At 35.9% G+C, this 27,807-nt stretch overlaps 1 protein-coding gene across 30 annotated transcripts in view; it reads right to left on the bottom strand.

Moving 5' to 3' along the window:
• The window catches only part of Ptprd (protein tyrosine phosphatase receptor type D), a 2,217,081-nt gene that overhangs the window by 1,624,983 nt on the left and 564,291 nt on the right, over window positions 1-27,807 (bottom strand). The window lies entirely within an intron of this gene.

Raw genomic sequence — 27,807 nt, 5'->3', positions numbered from 1 at the left:
CATTTACATTTGAATGCAAAAGTACTTTGAAAAATTCTGTCCTTTTCTGAATTCACGCCTCCATCATGATTGGCCACTTGTGATTCCTAACCCTCTTACATTTTTATCTTCTAGAAGTTTCTCTCTATGAAACTGTTACTCTTTCAGTATCTCTAAAGCTCCAGCTTAGCCTAGTGAGAGCTCCCAGAACTTCTTGGACTGTTGACTACACTGGTGTGTGAATTCTAACACAAATTTCATCTATTTTTCATTGCTCATCTTATGAGCCTTATTTCTTCTATGAAGTTAATTCGTAGACCATGAAACATGAATTCAACTCTAACACGACTACAGTAGGTCAATTTGTGACTCTGAGACACTCTCATAAAATAATAAATGTATTAAAAATCTAACAAATTAGAAATACTTATGGAGGCTGTACTTATGCTATCTGGTGTGATTCTGTACTAGACAAACAAGTCTAAACTGATTGGTATCAAAATACCTACTGGTTGGTAAAAAATAACTTAGGCTTTGAAATTTGTTTTCCTTTGAAATATATGTTGAGAAACATACCTTTATGTATAATTTTATGGTATACTAAGTTATTTTCTGATTTTATTGTGTAAATTTTTGTATTGACACATAATTATATTTACTTCTATTTTATGTTTTAATAATATAACTTTCATATAAAAAGTTCATAATCAAACATATTAATGTTAGAATGAAACTGTTAGCCAGATTATTTGATAATTGATTCTTGTCTAGAGTTAATATTAAAAATTTGGAAATACTACACTTCACATACTTATAAGAAATCATGTTTAAAATATTAATTTTTGCTATTTTCTCAGAAAGTTATCAGAACATAAAGAAAAATATCAAGATGTCATTATTTTTTTCTGCTGTGTAGTACGCCATTGTGTAAATGTACTACATTTTCCTTATTCATTCTTTGGTCGATTGGCATTTAAGTTGTTTCCAGGTTCTGCTATGCTACTATGAACATAGTTGAGCACATGTCCTTGAGGCACAATTGAGCATCCTTCGGATATATATCTAAAAGTGGTATTACTGGGTCTTGAGGAAGGTTGTTTCTAATTTTCTGAGAAACCGCCACACTAACATCCAAAGGGGATGTACCAGCTTGCAGTCCCACCAGCAATAAAGGAGTGTTCCCTTTAACCCACAACCTCTCCAGCATAAGTTGTCATCAGTGTTTTTGATCTTTGCCACTCTTACAGGTGTAAAATGGAATCTCAGAGTTGTTTTGATTTGCATTTCTCTGATGACTAAGGATGTTGAGCATTTCCTTAGGTGCCTTTCAGCCATTTTAGATTCCTCTGTTTATGTCTGTACTCCATGTTTTTATTGGATTATTTGCTCTTTTGATTATCAATTTCTTGAGTTCTTTGTATATTTTGGAGATCAGACCTCTGAATGATATGGGGTTGATGAAGACCTTTTCCCATTCTGTAGGCTGTCATTTTGCTTGTTAACTGTGTCCTTTTACAGAAGCTTTTCAGTTTCAGGGGGTCCCATTTATTAATTGTTTCTCGCAGTATCTTTGCTACTGGTGTGACATTTAGGAACTTGTCTCCGGTGCCAATGCATTCAAGTGTACTTCTCACTTTCTCTTCTATGAGGATAAGTGTGGCTGGCTTTATGTTGAGGTCTTTGATCCATTTGGACTTGAGTTTTGTAGGTGATGATAGATATGGATCTATTTTTATTCTTCTACATGTTGATATCCAGTCACACCATCACCATTTGTTAATTATGCTTTCTTTTTTCCTTTTGATATTGAAAAAAATAACAACATCTTAAATTTTGCAGGCAAATTGATGGAGCTAGAAAACATCATTTAGAGTGAGGTAACCCAAACCCAGAAAGACAATTATTGCATGTATTTACTCATAAGTGATTTTTAAACATAAGGCAAAGAAAATCAGTCTAAATCACAATCCCAGAGAACGTAGACAACAAATGAGAATCCTAAGAGAGACATACATAGATCTAATCTACATGGGAAGTAGAAAAAGACAAGATCTCCTGAGGAAATTGGGAGCATGGGTTGAAAGGGAGGGGAGAGGCAGGGAGAACATCTGTGAGAACATCTCTGCTGATTACCTGGATTGTTAAATGAAATGAGTGCAGGTAACCCGAGGGTATTAGCATTCCTGTTTTAGGTTGCCCCCAATAAGAAAGCTAGCTAATCATTAAGCTGTGAGAAAGGCAGCCAACAGCATGCTGCCATTGTTTCTGCTTAAGTTGCCTACCTGAGTTCTGGCACTGATTTCTTTCAATGATGGACTGTAACATATGAGCTGAAATGAAGCCTTACCTTCCCTAAACTGCTTTTTTAGAGTATTTTTATCACAGAAACATGGAAATATTTACTCCAAATTTTCAGTTCTTCAAACAGTAAAGCCAACATTAATATACAAGCCTTAAAGGAGACTTAATTGTAGGAGAAAATAAAAAATAAAGGATGAAGCTGTTTTCTATCCTCATTGCAAAATGAATTATGTAAAGAGAATGTCTGATGATTGTAAAGATGCACAATTAGAGGGAAAATTTAAAAAATAAAAGAGGACTCCTTATCTTGAAAGTCTTTAGCTTTGTAAAATACTGAATGCTATAAACATATATTGAATGTGTATTATCCAATAAAATTTATAATAGAGAAGTTATGCATGATTGTTTTTGTGAATGTAAGGCCATGTGTTTCATGGTCAGTTCACTGATGGGGCTACAGTGTTGTAATACTTTCTCAGACTTGTATCTCATGACCTCACTTCTGGTCATTTATGAAAATTGCTTTTCTCGCTCAGGTATTGATTAGGAATCTTCTCTTCTCTCTGTCCTGCCTAGCAGCTGGTCAGGTTGAACCCAGATGTGTATCTCCAACACTCTCAAATCTGAATCCCATTACCCCAAGCCTCTTACGGACTCACTACTTCACAAATTGTCAATTCTAGATTGCCTATACTTCATTTCTTCCATTATAAATTATGGTCTACTCTGATACTTGAATTCCTTATGCATGAATTGCTAATTTATTGGCAAGAGAAAATCTTTTTGTTTTCTTTTTTAAACAGGGTTTTTCTGAGTACCTTTGGTACTTGTTTTGGAAGTCACTCTGTAGACCAGGTTGGCCTTGAACTCACAGAGATCCTCCTGCCTCTGCCCCCCAAGTGGTGGTATTAAAGGCGTGTGCCACTACTGCCTGGCAGAAAGATACTATTACATCTGACTGGCTTTCAAGAATCAGAAACCTATATCACCATTTGTGTATTAAAGGCAGGAAGCAAATGAGTCTGTTTAAATGCTCACATGGAATAGGCTTCAGTTTCTTCACCATCTCTTCAGATTCCCTTCAGAGAACTTCAACATAAATCTGACAGTGCACATGGCTTCTCACCATCCTCCACATGCCTGTGATAATAGTATAGCGAGAATAATACTAATTTCCTATTTCTTTTGTAAGAACCAATGCAAGTCAAGGCTGACAGTATCCGTGGATAAGTGACATCTGTTTCCTAAGGCTTCTTTGGAAGGCTTTCACCTTAAGATCTATGACTTAAAAATAGAAGCTTTTTAACAGCTAAATGGTAACCAATATGTTAACTCACTGATGATTTCTCTCAGTAAGCTTGGCTAAACATTGTAAGGGCCATTAACTTACTGAACACGTAATCACAGGCTATGCTAGAGAGTGTGCTAGCCCATCATCATATGGACAGAATATGTGACAGGTATCACACAGGATTGAGAAACACATGCACTTTAACATGCATGAACACTGCCAGGATTCTTCCAACTGCTCAACTAAAGTTCCAAATGGAAATCTGATGCATTCCCATTACAATTTTGGGGTGATTCAGTCAACCAAGTTTGCTACAGTATTTGACTAATTTTTGCAACTATTCTATCTCTGTTGGCCACCCTGTAACTTGTCTTATAAAAACATATAGCACTGAACTTTAAATTTAGTATATAAATTCACTTCAAAAAATTTTGAAATATATTTTAATACATTATCTTACATTTACAATTATATCAAAATGATCAACCCTAAAATCACAAATCATTTTTATACAAGAAATATTAATAAGATTTAGAAAGTTTGAATGTATGATAAAATGGAATAAAAGTGATGAGTGAAATTACTCCCTCCACCATTTGGTAAAGCCCTGTCAAGAAAAACTCAATATACTGGAAAAAATGAAATAAACATTTATGGTTCAATCATTAGCTACAAGTGAATTCACTATTAACCAGAGTACCTCGAAGTCTTCTACTTTGTTACATACTAAGAATATTGGATTAGGAATTCAATGAGATTAGTTTTTTTCCATTGAGGATGTAACTTCAATTCAACAGGCATCCTTCCAACATTAGTCCAATATTTTATATACAGTAATAGAGCAGGCAGGCCTCTAATCGCTTACTCATTATTCTTATTATGCACATTGACAAATCACCACAACCCAGTTGCTATTAAAGAGAATATGGGATGCAATCCATGCTCAATATCCTTCGACAATAAACTTCAGCGACCCTGTCCATTTGACAGACTGTCCAGCACTGTTTGGAGATCCGACGGGAAGTGATTCAGCTATCAGAGCATACAAATTTGGGCATACACTTCTAAGTCTTTTCATAGAGAAAATAACTTTCCCAGTAAGTTATTAAACTGCTTCTTAAGGACCCCAAAAGATAAATACAAGGAGAAACTTGTTGCATTTTAAAAGAGGTCTTTCAAGTTCTTGGACTACTGCCTCTAAGACAGGGGAATGTGGAAGGAACTAATTCCCACAAGGCTTTCTTATTGTAGACTGCTACAGAATTTATCAATAGTGAGAAATAGGTGGAAAATTTTATTTTTTTAATGCACTCACCAAGTAAGATTTTTGAGTTAGTCATGATGTATAATGGCTTTAGTATTTTCTTCTGGTGCAAGGGAAGTTTCTTTTAAAGATAAGAGGGAAAAATGAGAAAAAGAATCTTACAAAAAATTATTAACTGACAAATGTAATTGAGCTCTGAGAGCCCTCAATGTTAAATGTGTTTAATCAAATTGAAATGGATTCCTCCATCTCAGTTTCACAGAAAGTGCAAATGCACTGTTGGAAAATTAGATAATCTGTTTAAAACCTATTACTGTCCAACTTCACCTTCTTGCAAACCAAATTTACTGTATCAAGGGTGAGACTGATTTTTTTTCACAATTTCTGTTTTGAAGATCAGGACATTTTTTTTATTTATTTTTATTCTTTTTTAATTAAAATTTCCACCTGCTCCCCGTTTCCCATTTCCCTCCCCCTCCTCCCACTCCCACATATTGCCCCTCCCCCACTCCCCTCCCCTTTCCCCACTCCTCTTCTCCTCCCCCCACTCCATTCCCCCTCTCTCTCGATACTGAAGAGCAGTCCAGGGCAGACCAAGGTCCTCCCACTTCTATCTAGGTCCAGGAAGGTGGGCATCCAAACAGGCTAAGCTCCCACAAAGCCAGTTCATGTATTAGGATCGAAACCTAGTGCCATTGTCCTTGGCTTCTCATCAGCCTTCATTGTCTGCCATATTCAGAGAGTCCAGTTTCAACCCATGCTTATTCAGTCCCAGTCCAGCTGGCCATGGTGGGCTCCCAATAGATCAGTTCCACTGTCACAGTGGGTGGGTACAACCCTTCGTGGTCCTGACTTCCTTGCTCATGTTCTCCCTCCTTCTCACTCATAATTGGTTTCTAGACATAAATAAAGGACATTGAGCATATAATTTGTGATCCTAGAGAAGCTAAATAAGAAAGTGAACCCAAAGAAAATCGTATAGTCATCCGACTGGATAGGGGAAGTAGACAAGATTGCCGGGCAAAAACTGGGAACTTGCTTGCGGGTGAGGTGGCATGGGGCTAAGGGGAAATGGGGTGAGAAACGTGAGAAGGGGAGGATGGGAGGAGCTTGGGGGATTGGGATGGTTGGGATATAGGAAGGGTGGATACGGGAGCAGCGAAGTTTATATCCTAACTAAGGGAGCCATCTTAGGGTTGGCAAGAGACTTGACTCTAGAGGGGCTCGCAGGTGTCCAGGGAGATGTCCCCAGCTGGTACCTTGGGCAACTGTGGAGAGGGAACCTGAAATGACCCTATCCTATACTGATGAATATCTTTCATATCACCTTAGAACCTTCATCTGGCGATGGATCGAGGTAGAGACAGAGACTCAATTTGGAGCAACGGTCTGAGCTCTGAAGATCAGGACATTTAAAAACATTTTATTTTTAGTAGAAATATACCAACTTTCTGAAAATTAAGAATCAAAAAAATGTAGATCATTTCCTACAGTAAATGAATTCCCTTTGGAAAAAAGTGCATTTAAACAGTTCACAAAATCATATTGTATAGTCATGGAAAAAAATAGTTTTGGAAAGCAGTAATTGCAAATTATATCTATTCTGACTTACCTTCACAAAAATTGTGACTTGCAAATGATATGGTTATATCTAAAGACACTGAAAATAATGAAAGCCTATCATTAAACTGTTTCCCATATTAATTTTAAATGTGCTAAAAATAAAATAAACAAAGATGTGAACATGATGGATTTAGAAAAAGCCAGCCCTAAAGAACTGGCCTTTAAATCTTATCTATAGAAAATAGTTTTCTCAGGAGGTCAATAAGCTATTTATGGACCTAAAATACGACAACTGCAAAGAGAACTATTTCTAGTCTTTGATTTTCTCCTGTCTAAAATTGAAGAATGAGAAACAAATATTTCTTACTTTTGTTACTTGTTAAAGATTTAATGCAACCAAAAATTGTAAATTAAATTTCATCTATAATCTGTGTGTCACTATTATGAATATATCGTCAGCATTTTTATTTTACTGAAATTATACAGTTTCTTTGCTAGAGGATATGAATGAAATGACTGAACAATTTAAGTAAAATTTTGACACTTAGGGCAAGAAGAAGCTTTTTTTTTTTTTTTTAAGTTTTTGTAACTAAATCTAGACCATAACTCATTATCAGCTACCCTCTCTGAGATTCTTAATATATTGGATAACCTCATCTGTTTACGGCAAGATCATATCCACTTTAAAAGCACATCCCCAATGACAGCATTTTTACTGTAATGTCTTGTGGGCTAGAGTAAAGCAGTCTCTGCAGGATTGCACACAGTCCTGAAAAGTATTTCTTCTTAGAAGCACAGTGACAAAGAATAATGGGAAGACACAGGGCAATACCCTCCCGGGATCGCTGCAGCAGCAGCAGCAAAATGCTTAAACTTCCTACTGCTTTTCCCAGAAATTTAAACACCAACAAATAAGGCCCTGTGGGCACATAAAAGATAAGTGCAAATTTAACCCTCTTTTCACCTGCACACCTGGCACCGGGTCATTTTCCTGTTGTATTTCAAAGCTGGCTCTATTTCTGTCCCACTGCCAAACACTTGTCTGCAATCAGCATAAAGAGACAAGAGTAGATGGAGGGCAGAGATGATCTTCAAGCTTGATTAACCTATTAAACACTATCTATTCAAGCATCTTAGATGGTCAGATTTGTTAAAGAGAACTTTTTATAAAAGAGCAGCTGATTTGTCCTGACCATTTTCTGACAACTCAGGATACTCTGTTACTCACTCAAGAGTAGAATCCCTTACTATGAACTGATGTTTGGCTCATTATCACAGTCTCAGGGGAAGTAATATGCAGAACTGTTAGCAGTATCACTAGGATGTTAGTCCTGATAAAGGAACTTAAGAAGAAGTTGCTTTCTGTGGAAGATTAAATGCAGATCATGGAGATCCCAGAAGAGAGACAATTGAACAGCTAGATGCCTGAATGTGCCCTGTATAGATGCTGGATGTTCATGAACCTCTAGGTGTGCTGAACTCAGAAACTCAGGGACAAAGCAGAATATCCCTATGCATACATTACACAGGAGAGCATGAAAACCACATTCCTATCTAGAATTGGAAACATTTGTGACTTTTTTTTCGAGGTAGGGTTTCTCTGTAGCTTTGGAGCTTGTTCTGGAACTAGCTCTTGTACACCAGGCTGGACTTGAACTCATAGAGATCTGCCTGCCTCTGCTGCCCAAAACTGGGATTAAAGGTGTGCATCACCACTGCCCGGCTACTTTGTGACATTTTATAAGAAACAGATATTAAGCTTTTAAGAGATATTAAGCTTACTTACTATGAACACTAGTCAGGAAGATTTTGGACTTAACTTCATATCCAATCCCCAACTCAAAAAAGTTGGGAAGTAGGGGTTTGGAAAGAATTGCAGAAGGGAAAGAATATGATGGAATTATATCATGAAATTAATGAATAAAGAAACCATGGATTTAAAAGAGAGCAATGATGGATATATAGAGTGTTTGGATGGAATAAATGGAATAGAGAAAAATGTATTACACAAAATCAAAAATACAAAAGAAAAAAGTAAAAAATAATTACCTGTACTTTAATAAACTAGATTGCTATTATGTGAGCAAAAATATTATTGTACTCAAAAAAAGCAAAGAAAAGAAAAGAAAAAAATTTGGATACCCACAGCATATGATCAGTTAACACACTTAACAGACTAAGAAAGAGAAAACATTGAATCTAAACTGGAGATACTTAAATTCTAACTTTGGATTTAGCATAAATCAATACAATTGCTTAGTAGATACTTCTGGAACCCAGTTAACCTTTCATTTTCTCAAATATTAGAAGCACTAACCTTTAAGTTATTACAAAACTTTAGAAGCATGAGAGTATATTAAATACAAAGTTCTCTGGTTGTAAATTAAAAACAATATTAATAATCAATTTTACTATCTTTAATTAGTATACAAAACATTGTTCATAATGGCATTCTCATATATAATCTGATTTGATAACTTTCAACTCTTCTCCCACCTGTCAAACAGATGCTGGCCACATGTTTTTGTACTCCCTTATTCTCCAGAACCATAAGACAAAGAGATTTATGTTATTTTAAAAATTATTTTAAAAAGTAGTTTTTTTCCCTAGAATTTCCATGCATATTTAATCTTGGTAGGCCCTCCCCTCTGCTTTCTTTTCCCAAATCTCTGTCCAGTCCTGGCTTATCCATTTCTAATTCTGGTATTTATTCTTCAAATTTCCTATCACACATTGTGTTATCCTCCACAGTCTCTTTTCTTAAAGCCCTGTTTCTCCTCTTATGGACCTTGTTTAGTTCCTTGGCTTCTAAATATATTCACTCCCCCATGTAGAAAAATATATACAAATTAGAAACTAGTTTCACAATGTAAAAGCGAGCATGCAGTATTTGTACATTTTAGCCTGCATTATTTCACTTGTTTCCTGAAAATTTTATAGTTTCATTATTCTTAAAGGCTGAGTGAAATTTCATGTACCCATGTGCTACATTTTTATTTTCATCATGTACATATACCTGGTTCCATTTTCATACTGAAGAGAACATAAACTTGACCCTGGTTCTCTGATTGAGCTATGCACCAGATTATTCACAGAACCAGCAACTTCCAGCTAGTCAGTATATACCAGTCACACAAAATGACTCCTTTTTGTTCAAAGTGTCCCAGTGTTACTGAAAGTCCTTTAAACCTGATTGCATAGCCAGGCGGTGGTGGCACACGCCTTTAATCCCAGCACTCGGGAGGCAGAGGCAGGCGGATCTCTGTGAGTTCGAGGCCAGCCTGGTCTACAAGAGCTAGTTCCAGGACAGGAACCAAAAAACTACGGAGAAACCTTGTCTCGAAAATCAAAAAAAAAAAAAAAAAAAAAAAAAAAAAACTGATTGCATAAACTTTACTGACCAAGAAGAGAGTAAATTCCAGTAGTAAAGGAATTTTATCTCCTACCAACAAACCTTCCTTTATGCAAGGGTTAGGAAGAGTTTTCATGAACCTCTAAAAGGCTTCATAATATTGTTCAAAATACATAAGTGCTTTTTTCTAAGATGTTTGATCACTTAGGTTTGCAATTCAATGTCTCATGAGAAAATGTGGTAATACTGTTCATCTAAATAATATCAAGTCATAAAGAGACCAGACAAGATGCAATGATGCTAGAGGAGGTGTCTTAGGATTAGAGACACTACTGCAGAGCCTTCCTCCCTCATCCAGACCATCTGATCCATCTGCACATATCTGCAAAATTCCAAGGTCCCTTTTGCCTTTTGTAAGACAAATGCCAAAAGTTTGTGTACACACATTGAATTGCAGTTTTAAAACACAACTATTGACCATTTAATGGAGGGAACATGTCCTGAGAAATGCACCATTAGACACTTCCGTGATAGAGTGTATTTGTGTTAAACAGAGGAGTTTAAATGACCCTACGCCCTTGCAGAAAGATAATAGGTACAGTCTGATATTTACCAGAATATACCTATGGAGTAAATAGATGAATTTTGTCCCAGAAATGCCAAGAAATGTGGTCTTCCCACTACTGAGACATCTCTAATATACCATAACTGTGTCTTATAATGAACAGGAAATATTATGTTTAAGAATTTTTTATAAAATAACGTTATGATTGAATAATAAAAAGGATATAATAAATAAACCATCAGGTTATAAATACATAAATCATACTATTGAAAGTTTCTTCTAACTAAAAGAAATGTCAGAAAGGTACTGCTAAAATTTTTTATATTGGATCTAGATCCGAAGATATTGAGTAAAGTGATAAAATGGGATCCAACTTGATACGATATTTCTGTGTAAAAACATAATCAGTGGGAGAATTCAAATCACTGCTATGCGAAGAACAGCAGCAAGGAAAATAGCCAAAAATTCAAACGGAGAATCTAGCACTTGGAATTAGAGGATTTGTTGCCACTTTCTGTTTTCAGTATGTATAAACATGATTTCATTTAGCATCAGTAGACTCCTATCAGATGACTGAAATTTTCGCCAGTCTGTAGATTAGGAAACTAAACACAGGAAGATGCAATTTCTTTCAAAGTTGCAACATTCAAAGCATTAATAGTCAATAGGTCTGCATCGATAAGGCAAAACTAAATAAATTATAACTTCCCCATGTAGATCAACACTGACTTCCAGGAGTTAGAGACCATGTATGGCATTTCCCTGGGACAAACAGTTTTAAGTCACTTTGATTCATCCACCACACATATCTGAGCCTTTAGCATTCTATTTCTCCTTTGATAGCAGAAGGGGTCCTTTACCCCAGTATTTCCAACTGTGTCAGAGTAAAGTCTGTTCCCCACTTCTCCACGGGGATTGGGAAGTTCAAACAGAAAGCCCGAAAACTAGTTAAGGTTTAGAGGCCAAAATGAACGTATACACTATCTCTTAATCTAGTCTCTTATCCTTTCTGTTCACATCTTTAGGGACGTTTGTGCAAATACATGCAACTTTTCTTTAGCCCCAAAGCATTGTTTTCTTCTTAGATGACTTTGTCCAGAAACCTCCCAAATAATAGGTATTACTTAGATAAAGATTTTAACATTTGAAAAGAACTTAAGGGAACTAACATTTAACTTTTAGAAGAGACGTATAAAATAAATTTACCTATAGTCTTAGAAAAGCCTGTTAGTATCTATGAAATGTAGCCACGGGATGGTCTCAGCTTGTCTGTGTTCTACTGAGGAGATCAGAGCTTGTTGGTTATTAGATACAGTGACTTTAAAAGCAATGATGCATGGAATTCTCATCTCAACAAGACATTTTTCAGTTTTCTGCTGAGGCACTTATGTGTTTACTTTTTCACTAATCGTTTTGAAGATAACTTCTTAGCAGTATGGCATAAATGCAAATAAATATTGATAAAGGACTTGATATAATTACCATTAAATTAATTAAATTATATGAGGTTATCATATTTATTATTTAAATATATAACTTTAATGTAATGTCAAAATACATACATCTGAGGACACATCCAGCAGTGCCCACTAGTCTGTGCTGTTGGGCAAGAAATGTTTATATACTGCGCGTTCTCTATAAAAGAAACATGATTCATTTACTTGGTTAAGAACTACAAGTTTTATTCTATTTTAGATAAGATAGGTTAAGTCAATATTGAGTAACTCTGACTCTGTCAATGGTTCCTTTTTCTAAGTAAAGAAAATAGCATTTCAGTCCTATTGAATTGATCCTTTCCACAATAGGAAAACATTAACCTAAAAAATAACCTAAATTGTTATATTTTGCAAAATTATTCAGTAGTTAGATTTTTTAAATCATCAGATAGATAATTTTACTTTCTACTAATAAACCATGTGTTAAAGTACTTGTTTATGGTGCTTAACATTTTATTTAATACATAGATTAGCAGTTTTATGCATTAAAATTTAAGTTTTTCTAGTAAAAATAGTTATCGTTTATGATTTTAACCTTTTTTCTTTGCTTTTTAGATTTTGAGACACTGTCTCTCTATGTAGCTCAGGCTGCTCTTGAGCTTATTTTGGTGGCCAAAACTAGATTCCTTCTGCCCCAAGTTCTTCTACAGTTCTAGGCTTCCAGACTCATGCCATGTGTCTGGTTGTGCTTACAATTCCTATGGAAGTCAAGCCTGTTAGACTTCACCAAAGACCTCAAGAAAATATTGTTACACATACAGCATCAAAACTTCTATAAGGATTTGAAAAATATACAATATTTTGAATTTTTCAAAATTGTTTTTTCAAACTATATGACTTTGAATATTACAATGGAAAAGTACACATGAAAAGATAAAACTCCTAAGAATGCTTCTTTAGTGTTTCTGAGTAATGTGTTTCAAAGTTTCCTCTTATGTATTTGAAGTTATTTAAGGGAAAAACAAATGTATCCAAATATGCACCACTTATCAGAATTGATACAATGGTGATTGCACTGAGAGACCAGCCTCTGCTCCCCACTCAGTGAAGATGAGCAAGAAGATAGCATAATTCTGGTGAAGGTGGTTTAAAATCACCAAATTTCTCTTTTATTTCAAATGAAAATACTACAAATATGTAATCTTATGACCCCTCTACACCGATCATATTACTTTTCTTTTTACACATCCCAACAATAACTATAGACATTTAAACTAGAGTGTAGATTGAAAAAAATGTAATTTACTTTTAAGTGCCATTGGAAATATTGTTTCTAGGTCTGTTACTACTTGAAACTCCCTCTACAATGTTCTATATCAAAGAATGTTCCTTATGAACTAGCACAAATAAAGTTTGAGTGTTGCTGGCCATGAAATAAAAGCTAAGGGTGTACATATCAGTAAGAAATTACAGTGTCTGAAGATGAAATTACAACGGAAGAGCACCCTTGTGTGTGTCACTGTACTGTAAGTACTGAGGATTCCTTTGGAAAGTTTCAGTTTCATTCCCAAATCATTAACCTGTTTATTTCATTCTGAGAACCAGAAATAACATCGAGTGCCCACAGGCAATTCTGTTTACTTTACTTAACCACAGCTTGCCACCTTCAAGAGATTTATCTCGAGCTCATAATTCTTACAAGCAAGGACAAATGAACTTATACAGGTACAAAGCCTAGCACAGAATTGTTACCTCTTTATACCACCACCCCATATCCGAATTACCACATGCTTCCTCAGCAGAGTTGCTAACCCATCTTCATTTCTGATAGTTCCCCTCACAGCCTGGTGGACTTCCCAGTTCCTGGTAAAGCATTAGCTGCCTGTGAGCTGTGCATTCTCTCTAACCTTAAATCTTGCCTTCCATTCTTTGCTGCAAAGAACATAAAACCTTTCCTGTGAGACAAACCATTGCCACTTTTTTTCTGTTATAGTTTGTTCCAACTTTTGACCTTTGTTATATATTTCTTTTACCTCAACTCTCTTATTCTTTCAGCCATTTTTGTGAGTTTCTCGTCTTTCTTCTAAAATTCTTACACTCTTACTTCGTGCTTTTAGCCCAAAAGAATTTTGATCCTCCAGTCTCTGGTAGGTCAAGTCATTGCTCTGTTCTTTGCCTGGCTTACAACGTTGGGTATACAGACATTTGGAGCTGCTATCTCATGGTGTCTTAACCTGTGTGTCCAGCCTGGCCTTTATGCAAGGTGTATTTAATCTAGCTTTATTCTTGCCTGTGTCGTCATTGATTTAGTTTTGTCTCCAGTTTGATTCCATATGTCAAGTCCAATCAGTATTGCTTGCTTTGAAAGTATATGCAACAACTTCATTAATCCTCATCATTAAATAACACTGAGAGCTTGTGGAAAATTTTCTATAGGAAAGCAGGATTTATGACCATTCATATTTATAATGGCAAGAAAGGAGTTTCTGATAATCGTCAGTTTATATGTGTAACCCTTTTGCCTCTCATGTCTTTGTCCTTGAGGGCAAACAAACTCAGATTAATTGCCATACCTTCTACAAGCGTGTTCTGTTTCCAGGTGTATCTTTCACTGAAATGCTAAGAGACTACATTAAGTAAATCTCTCCTACCGGATTTTTAGTAGAACTGAAGATTATTAAACAACATCCAAAAACCAGAGAGTTACTAATGAGATGATCAGTTAGGACACTTTATGTTTCTGACATAACTATAAAGAGTAGCCCTGAGCTCTGATCCTTAACTGAATAGGTGGGGGGACCGAGAGCAAGTTTGAATGGCACGTGTAAGTAGCATGAATGACATGAGGGACACAAATCTCAGTAAAGAAAAGCAGTGAGGCTGGGCAGTGCTGGCGCACGCCTTTAATCCCAGCACTCGGGAGGCAGAGGCAGGCGGATCTCTGTGAGTTCGAGACCAGCCTGGTCTACAAGAGCTAGTTCCAGGACAGGCTCCAAAGCCACAGAGAAACCCTGTCTCGAAAAACCAAAAAAAAAAAAAAAAAAAGAAAGAAAGAAAAGCAGTGATGTCAGCGCAGGGCACAGCATCCCGCTACTCCCACAAGGGTGTATGCAGAACAGCCCGGAGCACAGGCCTGGAGGCCTCTTTGCAGTCACCTAGTATGGCCTCCTCCTATTTTCCTGCATTTTAAGAATACATCATGTTTTTCCTGCCTCTTGTACACCATACTTAGAAAGTTTGGCTCTGCATGTTCAACACTTTCAGAAATAGTAGCTGCCTTAGAACAGTCTGCACTGGATTAAAAGAGAAATCTGCTTCCCTGGGGGAAACGAACGACAAAAGCGAAGTTGCTGTCCTACATGTGAGTGCGGCTCATGCTTTGCATCTGCTCTGCTTTCTACTTTTAGTTGGGCTCTTCGCTTTTGTAATATAGCAGGTGACGTAATGCTGCTGAAGCTTCAGTGTCCGTGTTAACAACTTTACAGAGTTTTAAAGTAAAGGACCAGCAACTCCACACTATGTCAGGGCTACTCTGTTTTGTTTTTTTTGTTTGTTTGTTTGTTTGTTTGTTTTTTTCACAGTAGGTCAACAGTTCAAGAGAGATGACAAAAACAGTATAATAAAGAGGGGAGGACCAGGATAACAACAACATTTAAGGCTTCTCTCTGTCTCTGTCTCTCTCTGTCTCTCTCTTTCTATGTGTGTGTGTGTGTGTGTGTTTGTGTGTGTATGTGCGTGCATGCAGGTGTGTGTGTGCACACCTATGTGTACTGGTGCAACTTGTAAACACCCTAGGAATAACTTCATAACCTCATACTAGAGGGAGGGGCTTTTTTTTTTTTTTTTTTTTTAGCAAGCCTGTGTATTTTCATAAAGAAACAGAATATTTAAACTTAACAATTCCTCTGGAGTGAACCGGTTAGTCATACTTCATTTGTTTGTGTATGACTTCCTTCAGAACCCAGCACTTTCCTTTGGCACTAACACAGACACATCATAGCCCTTGTGACAACACATTTTCACATGTGTATTTGCTTTTCAACAGAATGTAATTGCAAGGAAATGAGCTATCACTGACAGATTACTTCTTAAGTAAAGTATCTATTGAAGAATGGACCAGAGAAAGACTGACATGATTGTAGCATGGGCTGGTGCCAACTAAAAGAAAAGATCAGAAAAGAAGCAAACAATGCAGCACATTAAAGATCCATATGATCAAAAAAAAAAAAAAAAAAAAAAACAAGGTCCTGTGCCTGTGATGCTATAAACTTGTGTCTTTATAAAGTAAACCAAACAGAAAGCAAAATGTTCTAATAAGTAATGTTATAAATAAGGAAATAATTTAATCATGATGTAAGATGTCAATAAGAAGAAAAAAGCATCATAGAACCCTCCTGATTGTATATTCTTGATTAATTTTATTGTGTCTTTCATTCTTTCATTTAATGTTACTAAAGCTTCCTGGTGGAGGCTTTGGGGTTCAATGAATAGTAAAGTATGGAAGGTACTCACAAGCATTTATTAGAAAATTACAGAAAGTCAACTGCTTTTTTCTTATTCAAACTCTACTAAAAGAGAATGTTAATATGATGCTCATTTGTCATAGTTATTACAAAATTCCTATCACTGTGTAAAACATACACTACTCCTTTCCAAGACACGTACACCTTAGGCATAATATTTATAATAATAATAAACTTGCCATTTTCTCATTGCAGATTTGACACCCATATAACACAGACAATATACAGATGCCATTGAGTCCAATGAACCTAGTACATTATTTCCTATAAATATTGAATAAAATCATTTTTATTTTTAAGCAAAAAGTACATTTGCCAGGTTATGGAAGAACAAGAGAAGCATTATCATGGTTTTGAAGGATGTTTTGTTCAGGGAGACTTGGATATAATTTTGGCAAAGGTTGTTCTCAAATATTTCCTTGGAAGTATTAGAAACATTAACTAGGACACACCCTTTCCACACTATGAAAACTCTTACATCCCATAATACATTTCTACAGTTTTGGTCATACTGTAATTTCTTTTTCCTCCAAAATGTCAATTATAAAAGAAGCATCCGCTTCTTGTGTTAAAGAACATTTTTTTTTTCTCCTGGTGAACCTCTAGTAAACAAATGAAAGTTTTTCCTTCTTGAATGTAACTATTAACTTAGCTATTTGGTCAAATATGTTTTTAAACCTATAAGTAGTACAAAGGTAACGTGACCTCAAAATCATATATTATTTAAGGAAGTACCACACTGACTGACATTTTACCTTAGTAATTATTATGATGCACACAGTGCTATCCAACCTTCTGATGGGGTGGTACTGCAGTCTGTGCTCCTGGCTAGGAAAATGGCAGAATAATAAGGAATGCAGAAAGGAAACTTTCTCTAAAGATGAGATCATTCAAACAGTGAGGTTAAAAAAGGCATCTGCTCAGTGGCAAACTCCGCAGAGAAGCAGCGCAGGAGGGAGAAGTGTTAAGAGTTGGAACTGTGTCGTTCTCCACCTTCAAATCATCTGTTCCACTGGAGCGTGAAACACACTGAAACCCTGCGTTTGAAGGTAAAATCAGGCCAAGGTACGTAAAAGAAGAGGTGCTGACATTGGTGGAGCACTGTTTATATTACAGGTATTGGAGAATTAGACATTTTCCTTCACACCTTATCTGATCTAATTCTCAAAACAAGGTGGTTATTACCCACTCTTAAAATACAGGTATACGACTAAGGCTGGGTTGTACAGTTAACAGGATCCAGGCCCAAGAACAGATGTTTCTCACCAAAAGTCAGCTTTCCCTAGTGGAAAACCACCAACTCCTACTTCCCAGCCAATTTCTTCCTTCCTTTCAAGTCTATTAATTGAACTATCCATATCACCACTTCTTTTCCCCCTCTCCTTCTGTCCTCATAGTCCTTCATCTAGAAAGCATACATTTAGCATCTGTGATGTACCAGTTGATACATTAGATATTCAGCAACAAATATGAAGAACATATTTTGATTTTATCCTACATTTTAATAATGCATGGATTTGTTTCTAAATAACTATGTATAATTTATTTCATGTCAAATTAGCAGAAAATCCATAATGATTAACACACACACTTGCACATGCACACATGTGATCTTTTTGAGTAAAACAGATATGTCAAACACTGCATGACATCCTAGTTAATAGTGCAGTACTTGGGTTGCAAATTCTAGATTCTGAACATTCATTATTATTTACTGTAGAGTTTGAGAAGTGATAAGGTTTAGAAGAAATTATGAGGGCTATGTTACCCTGATAGTATTAATGTCATTACAAGAAGAAATGAGGAGAGGAGAGGAGAGGAGAGGAGAGGGGAGGGGAGGGGAGGGGAGGGGAGGGGAGGGGAGGGGAGGAGAGGAGAGGAGAGGAGAGGAGAGGAGAGGAGAGGAGAAGAGAAGAGAAGAGAAGAGAAGAGAAGAGAAGAGAAGAGAAGAGAAGAGAAGAGAAGAGAAGAGGAGCTTGGGCTCATCTTGTTCATTGTCATTTGAGGACACAGTATGTTGTATCCTTTCCAAGGACTAAATGGTGTCTTGGTGATCTTGGCCCTGTTTTCTTCCAGAGTAAGACAGATGATTCGTTTCTATGCCAACTAACCCCTGGTACTTGTGTACTAGCATCCTGTGCTATATTTACCTCTTTCTCGGGTCTGCTGCAGCTTTCTTTCACACCAGCTACATTAGTGTGCTCTTACTGATGGACTAAAATTAAGATTTACAGATGTGCACACATTAATTATTAATTACATAATCGCTAATTTCTCAGTTTTGCCAAAGCTTTCCTTTAATATCCTCCTCTCATCCATGCTCTAATGAAGGAGATGCTGTTTTACTTTAACATGTGGATGAAAACTTGTGGAAAAGTGGGATTTTAGACTTGATTTAACCTGTCTGAAGGGACGGATCTAGCAAGTCTCAGATGTAAATAAGAAAATTAAGAAATGTGTTCCTGAGTCCATCATTCTCATTTACTTCCCAATGTTGTAGACATGGCAAGAATATGAGTTTCTGAGATTTGATCTAATTGGCTTACATAAGTCAGGCAGTTTTATTTTCTCATAAATATCTGATGTGCGCAACATAATAGAATTGATTTATATATGTGTTTAGGTGTAGTTCACATAAATGTGGATAAGTAAGTGTCTAATGTATGTTCTATGCTGTTTTGTCTGGCCTTTGAGAGGTAGTTATTAGGTTATCATTCACTAAATGTAGTCATTTTTATTAGATAAGCTGACTACTGAAAGCTGCAAGTACAGAAATCTTTAAGAAAACAAAGCTGCCTTGTAAGGTAATCACTTTCTAGAGTTTCCAGAGAGAGAGTGAGTTCACCGAGCAACACTTCTTTAGTCTTAAATCTATTTATTTTCATTTTAAAAGCATCTAAAGCAATCCCCTCTGTTAATATTTCCATTTTAGTATTTGTAAAGATATTAATCAGTACACTTTTTAAACACAACTAGAGTAATGAGGTATTATGAAATCAATGCAGTTTCTTAACAGAATTGGAGAAATAAGAGGTATTATCTATGTTGAGACAATGTCCACATCCAGTAGGAAAGACCAGTGTCTTCCAAAAAGTAATAGTGATTCAGAGAAGTCCAGAAGAAAAGAAAATCAACCCCGGTGTGTCCTTCTGTATCGGAAATCATCATAAAAGTATTTACTGAGGCATATTTCTCTGTGTATGAAATGTATCTGGGCTATTAATTAAACTCTTATGCAAGCAAATTAACTCTTTAGGCTCACTTTTTAGTATTATTGGATGCATTCAGCAGCAGTGTTTAGAATCTTTCTTAAAATTTGTAAAACATTGAACCTTGAGTCTTTTGTATAGTTATTCATTTTTCTGGTGAAGTTGTAACAAATAAAAAAAAAACTTAAGCATAAGCAAAACTGTAATTTTTGTGAAGTATGACACAATGAAGATACAAAAAGACAGTAAACTGGGAATGGGGAAAGTAGTTTCCTTGTCCCAAATCCAGATTCATGAAAAGATCTCTTAGCTGTCTCCAGGTTCACTTTCTTTTCTCATATGTGCTATTGCTATGTCTCAAGTTTCCATACGGCTGTACAATAATTACCCATTGACAGTCAACATGAACTAGAACCATTATTCACAGTGATCTTCTACTCTACTGACTTGAGTCCAGTAAGAAACAGGGGACATGGAAGACATGACAGAAATAGTACAATAGAGGAAGGGAACACAAAGAGATTGAAGGCAAGCCATCTGTGGATGGGAGGAACCACTAGTTTAAAAGCAGCAGCTGATTAGTCCACACATTCATTAGAATGGACATCTAGGTCTAGTCACTTCTTAGAAGGGATCTTCTCAAAGAAGTAATTTAGGATTCTATTTTTTATTTTATTTTTTTTTTTTTTTAGAAATACATATGATCTGAAATTAGGAATTGAGCTGACTCATGCTTAATAGCAAAGTTTGACACATGTTCAGGTTCCTCAGAACTGAAGATAGAGGATAAGTTGGAAGCAAGATTTCTTTAGAATTCATGTCCCAAGCCTTTAAGGTAACCTCTGAAAGCCTGGATATGTATGCTACATATGAATGCTCATAGAAGACATCCATACTGTGAAACACATTAAATAATGTGCACATGTTCTAGTGTCTATATGCTAGAAAGGATGGGATGATGTGTGTATCCTGTGATTATCTCTTTTTCCCCCTAAAATGAATATTGGCCTTCTCAGATACAGATTACCCCCTGTAAATCACCCTAATTCTGGATGTTAAGCAAACACCAGATTCCAATAAACCCAAGATATTAGTATCAGTCTCTCCATATCCAGTACGATAAATCCACATTTACTAGTAGTTGCTTATAGACCAAAGATTATGGCAGTCAGCACTTATCTCCCAAGATACATGCTAAAGGTTGGTCACATCAGCGGAAGTTCTTGTTATACCATACTTATAAGATTAAGAGAAAGAGTGTGAGAGGGAGAGTGGGAGGGAGGGAGGGAGGGAGGGAAGGAGGGAGGGAGGGAGGGAGGGAGGGAGGGAGGGAGGGAGGGAGGAAAGAAGTGGGAAATAAAGGGAGAGAGGGAGAGAAAGAGCGAAAGAAGGAAGCTGTCTCTTGTACTCGGGTAACAAGGGAACTGCTTTTGAGACGATCTCATGACTACATAAAAGCAACCTGAATTTTTTTATTTTTATTTTTTTATTTTTATTTTTTATTGAAAAAAAATTTTTGCCTCCTCTCAGCCTCCCATTTCCCTCCCCCTCCTCCCACTCTACCCCCCCTCCCCCTACTCCTCTCCCCCTCCCTCTCCACACCCACCCACTGAGATAGTGGGGCTGATCTATTGGGAGCTCACCAAGGCCAGCTGGACTGGGACTGAAAAAGCATGGGATAAAACTGGACCCTCTGAACATGGCAGTCTGAAAATTTAAGGTAATCCAACAAAAAGGGAAATAAGAAGCTATTGGCAGAGAAATGGCAGCAGACCTCTAGTTACAATGTTTAGATATCATGTACATATTTGCTTAGGGTTGAATAACAGCTGGCTCAGAACAGAAGAAATCTAATGTTTCAATGGTTGTGGAAGAGAGAAGTCCAAAATCAAGGCTTTGATCCTGTCCAGCTCCGTTTAGGCTAAGCCTCCACTAGTCTTTTTCTACACTCCATCCCCAACACACATACATACAGGTCACTCACAAACAGGTATTCTTCATTTGCCTTTTCTTCCTAATTTTCACTCTTCATACTAGCATATTGCTGCTCTTGTCTATTTTATATCAAAATTTCTTGTTCTTTTAAGGAAATTACTCATACTTTGATTAGCACACACTTATTTCGTCATCTTATTTTAAATTGATTAACTCGGTAAAACAAAATGTTATCCAAATAATACTAGATTCTGAGACACTAGAGCTCTGCATGCCAACATACCACTTCCAGGGGAAACAGTTCTAATCTAACCTATTCTGCTACGCCTTGGGATTTCCTTTTATGCAATGAGTACATCTGGGCTTTCAGCTGCATACAGCCAAAATTAATACAAACAAATGAATCTAGCTGACAAAGTGGACTCTTGTGAACAACAGTTAAATGCTCACAATTCTGCTTAGAGAATCAATAGCAAAGATATGCAGTCATATTCAGGTGCTGAAGACAATTGCATGTGTCCCTCTTTGGGTCTTCGATTCACTCAGTACCAAAGTTTTTGATTATGTTTGAGTTTTTCTGGTTCTCATATTCAATGCCTGAATGAACACTAAGCATAATATGCAATAATGATGGAGTCATGATCAAAATATATTTTAGAAAATAACTGTCATAAGATTCTCTTTAGTATACTTCTGAACAGTTTAACAGAACTCTGAACTGAACAATGCATTTAGGAAGTAGCTTTGATGTTGTTACTTAAATATTTAAGTATCATACATCTGTGGTGCATTATATATAGAACAAAAATATTAGAACAATTAAAGACTTTAATAAATTTAATAGTGTCACATGGCAGTGATATAAATAATAGGCCTTCTTTCTTGGATAGTTCTTTGGGGAGTTATGAAAGATAATGACATTTTGTTGAAAGTGACTACTCTTAAAATTTAAATACATGGGTAAACCTATAGTGCTGAGAAATTGGAAACAAGAGGCTAATTGGCATTTACAGTTTTGACTACTCAGCACTCTTTCTCCTGCTGAGCTTATTCTATTTTTGCTCATGTTTCCAAGTGATTTCCATAGACCTCTATAATACAGTGCCTGCTGTCAACCTTGCTGTTTTGACTTGGCTACATGGATAGTATTTAATGCAATATGACTCCAGTAATCTCTGGGAGGAATCTGAAACATTCCTAGAGCCCTCGTTTCTTAGGATAGTTACTTAGTGGAGCGTTTGAAAAACTCACTGTTTGTAGTATTGACAACCCTGTTCAACTGCAGTTCCTGTGGTCAGCACATATTGACTCAGTTTGTTAGCTATTCCAGGGTACACTTCTTTTTGTTTCTAGATTTTAACATTTTGGTTTAATTATGTTGCTTGAAAAGAAAATACTTTCATTGAAATCATATATCTTTATCCTTAGAATCTATTGGTGCCCCTCTTTCTGTGTCTGTATGAAGCCAATTTAGCGTACAAAATATTACACTAAAAAGATTCATTTATGTTTATTAGGAATGTGTGTACTTAGTTAAATTTAGTAAAATTTCCATGTGTCCATCAGAGAGAATGAGTGGACTTAAATATTTCAGCCTAGTTTTCTTTCCTAGATACACTAAGCATTGGCCTAAAACAGTAAATCCAAACATAAGATTGCTGATTGTTAATTGCGTCTCAAGAGTGAGCTATAACTGACTAGATAGCCAGATTAGAAGCGCTTCACACATGTTCATGTTCTGTAGCCTGCCAGTTCTTTGCATCTCCATTCTAGAGAACAACAGAAAGACATATACCAATTGAGAAAGTTTAAGAGAAACATATGTTTGAATGGACTCATGGGAAATCAGAAATAAAACTGTGGGTATCTGTTGGGGGTACTTCCCCACATAAGGCAGGTGTTGCCTGGAAACATTGGTCATACCAATATGGAAAACCCTAAGCCATTTAAGTGTGTGAAATTTTTCTTGCAGTCTCAACTTGGTTTATAAAAAAAGTTCAAGAATAATATGTCTTATCATGAACCATTATATATATTATCTGGCAGAAAAAATTTAAGGGCTGATATTTCAACAGTTTATAAGCCTGTGTTTTATTTACTATTTTTGACAATCAGTATAACACCAGATAAGAAAATAGAAAGTAAACAAATAATTGACTCAACCTACATGATTTGTGACTAATATAAATGTAAAATAATGTTTATCAGTGTCTGACCATGAATTAATGCTCAAGTAATCAAGATAAAAAATACTCTAAGCCTCCCTATGAATATCTTTATGAGTATTTGTTATTGTAAATTATTTTAGGAAATTCAAAACACTGCATGAATCACTGATGTGTAATTTAGAACAACAGAAACAAACATCACAGTCTCAAAATATCACTGGTGTTCAGAAAGAAAAAATACCTATGTATGATAATTATATTGCACATGTTATTTTACTCCTTAGGCTTTGAGCTTTGAGTATTGATCAGTTAAAAGCATTGTGAATTTCTATGTGAGATGTGTCTGGTGTGCCATTCTCCAGACAACCGATATTCCAGAACCATGAAAAGATATGGCTGTAAGACTGTTGCTAAATAACTTTTAGCAACTATTGTTAAATAACATGCCACAGTAAAAGAACTCTGTCCTACCTTTAAAAGTAGCACAATAACACATCAAATCTATTCTCAGCACTTAAGGTCAAATTTTATGCTCATGTAAGATTGGAAACTGAGGTATTGTTCATGAAAAAAGATGGAAAGAAAAGAAAGAAAGAAAAAGAAAGAAGAGAATGGCAGAAGAAGAGACCTATTTTCTAAGTGTAAATTGGCTTCGTGGCATTGTTCCATGCACAGTGGAACAATAAATAACATATAATCCCTTAAAATAGCATATAATCCTTTCCTCACTGCAAAGGAGCATTACTAATCTTTTATTTAAATTAAATGCAGGTCAAATTGCGTATAAAATCCGGAAAACCTTACAGAAACGATGCACAATCTTAATTTTCCTTTGGCCACTAGAGTGCAACATTGTAATCTTATAGATTCCTAGAAATGTGTCATGTTTTTAATGTACACAAAAGAGAAATACAGTGTTAAAAGCAAATTGCATCTCTTAATTGCCACCAACCTCTAAATACACGACAAATCGCATGCAAATTAGATTTAATTTACCTTATGTTTTATGAGTTCACAAAAGGCTTGAAAGTATTTGAAAGTTCTGGGTCTGTTTTTCCATTACCAGTAACAGATCTTGCTTTTCTCCCTATTTCTTCACAGGAAATATGAAGATACAAAAGGAAAACAACACTCACACCGTAGGGATCAGTATATAGTATCAACCTATGGGTAAAAGATTTTCCTTTTGCTATAATAAAAGACATAATTGTTTATTTTAGTACTTTAGAGAGCTACCCTCCTTTCTTAAAGTGAAATGCCATTGAATTCTTCGGAGACGATATAGAAAGGTAATGCATATCCTGTAACAGGAAGGAGGAAAAGGAATAATATACTGCTTTTCTCAATGAGCAAGTCAATCATAGAAATTAGAGTGGGATGGGTCTATTATGCGAGAATATTGGAGTTTAGGGAAGCAGGTTACCACTTATGATTATTTCAGATTACATTGCTCAGCACCTAGATGCTTTTCTTTCTCTATCCACTTTTACTTTCCACACATCCTGCAGTTACCTAGTAGTTTTTTTCCTCAGCTCAAATGACATTGCTGTGAAGGCTAAGTTCACACACTAGAGTAATTAGCTACGTAATTAGTCTAAAGTGAATCTTATTCTGTCTTCTATGATCCCTTTCAATTCCCTACCATGCCACTTCATAAAGACTGCCACTATTTCTAATGCCCAAGTAGGGAGATGTAGGCGACTGATTGAAGCAGCTATAAAGAGAAATTCAACAGGACTATTTACTTCTTTTCACAGAGACTTGAAAATAAATGTAAGATGACAGATTAGTTCCTAGACGGAGGATCTTTGTACTGATCTACAAAGGAAGGATTTGAGGCACGATTGACTTCAGTGACTGCAGTCTCTCCCACCCAAGCCAGCCATATGGTCTGTGAACCTGCAGCATAGCTACTGTCTGAAACTTGCTAGAAGAGTCAATCCTTGGTCTCCTTCCAGGAATACTGAATCACAAACTCTGGAAGGAGAGCCAAGTGAGGTACAATTCATCACATTCTCCATGGGACTGTAATGCGCACTAGGATTTTAGACTCATCATAAATACTGTCGATATATTTAAGTGACAAAAATCACTACTTGGATAAAATCCTAAAAATCTGGTTTCAAGTTATGTAACTCACTAATTAATAGTAAATGACAGTACAGTGAGCTCAAGGAGACTCAACTAACCACATATCTGAGCAGCCAAAGTCCTGAGACGGATTCAGGAAAAAAAAAAAAAGCCTTCTCTCTCCACAGGACAATAATCACTTATATTCTACCAGACACCACTTATTTCCTTCTTTATGGATCATTTGTAACATTATCGGTTTTCTACAGACTGTTTTCTGTAAGAGAGCTGTAAAGCAGTCATTTCCAAATATTTCACAGTGTTTCTCCTGACAATCTATTGAACTTACGTTCCCCAGAGGTTTAACAGTTTTCATCTTGGGACTTCTGAGTCGTTTCCTATCTATATTCTTAGTCTGAAGCATCACCTCAGGCCGATTTCTAGCTTACTCCCATTCATCTTTTAATTCTGAGATAACATGGAAAGGAAAGACACAACAATACAGTTTCTTGTCATTACCCTGCAAGTATGTTCTTGCCCTTAGAATGAATAGATCAAGAAAAGACAGTGGAAGAAGAATCTCTTTATCTGAATGCTTCAGTAAAGCAAATTAATTGATGGCATCCTTAGATGATCTTCAGGGAAGCAAAATTCTGCAAAATGCATAGGAATCTGCCATATAAAGTCAGTCTGTGTTACTGGATAAAGCAAGTGTCCTGATTTGCTGTGTGTGTAAAAGGGTTGAGTTCAACAGAAACAAAGTGCACATTCAACAAAAATCCAACTGTTCCACTTCTGTCAGAATCTCAACCAAACGATCCTGACGTAAGTACTGAAGTTGTAAAGTGTGAGCCTGCCCAACAGAAACGAAAACATATTTTCCATCGTATGTCTTAAGGTTTCTCTCACTTAATATTAGTTGCCAATGTTAAACTTTGTTTGATGATATTAAGGTACCTTTGAACAACAGGAAATTAAAGAATATTACAGTAAGAATTAAAAACCTAAATACTAATTAGGGTTGTGTCAGATCCTAGTATCTCGTTTGGCAAACTTTAAAAATAATTTTCCTCTTAGTCTTCATGTTCATATTTTCCATTTTTGAAAAGGGTCTCATGTAATAAATTTATTATTTTTATAAGATATTCCAGTTATCTCTTATATTCCAACTATATAATATATAATAGATACTGTTTTGGAAATAAAATGTCTTAAACATGAAGTATAAATTCTGCTTTTTAAAAGTGCATACCCCATGCATAATAAAACATACAAATAAATAACAGAAGGCAGTAGCACGCCTCATGTACTCGGCTTAACAAAATTTAAGACATAGGAAATACTTTCTTCCAGCATTCAGAAGGACAGCCTGAATTTCTTTTACTGCACAACTAAAGAATAAAATTGCAGACCTCAACACTGATAGCTCAGGAACAAAAACAATCATTTTTCTAGCTGTCTTCAAAGCTGCATATTATACTTTATTTCCTTGAACCACTCTTTCTCTATAAGATGTCAAAATACTGCATACTTAATCAAACAACAGGATTCTATTCTATGAACTTAATTATACATACCTGAAACTTGATAAATTATTATCGACAAAGCCTGTAGCTTTCCTATATCAATGTTGCCAGATATTGATAGTTGAATTTGGTTGAAAATTAACAACTTATCATTATGATGTAGAGATAGCATTCAATCAAGAAAAAAATGTGAGTGCCAATAAACTCTCAAATGTATCAGGAAAACCTTTGAATCTTTAGCTTTCATTGGGTAGTTTTCAATTTACAATATTATAAATGAATGCTTCCACCAAAGTTGTTCACAAACTTTCTGGATATGCTTGGTAAGGAGTTTTTCTTAGTTTGAAATGAATGTTCATTTGTTACTCTTCATTTACGCATATCCTTTATCCATTTATTTTATTGGAAATCATTTTTATACAATATATTCTGATCATGGTTTCCCCTTCCTCATCTCTTTCCAGATCTTCCCACATAGTCAACTAACTTCTATACCTCTGTTCTCTCTCTCTTTATAAAACAAACAGGCAAAAACCACCACAACAGCAGCAACAAAAAAAAGCACAAGAATCACACACACAAAGGTTAAAAAACACCAAATTTGTTGTTATAGATATATATATCA

This window comes from Chionomys nivalis, chromosome 11 (assembly GCF_950005125.1).
Source record: "Chionomys nivalis chromosome 11, mChiNiv1.1, whole genome shotgun sequence".
Classification (NCBI taxonomy): domain Eukaryota; kingdom Metazoa; phylum Chordata; class Mammalia; order Rodentia; family Cricetidae; genus Chionomys; species Chionomys nivalis.
Note: the sequence above shows the minus strand (reverse complement) of the source record. Positions and strands in the feature narration are given on the sequence as shown.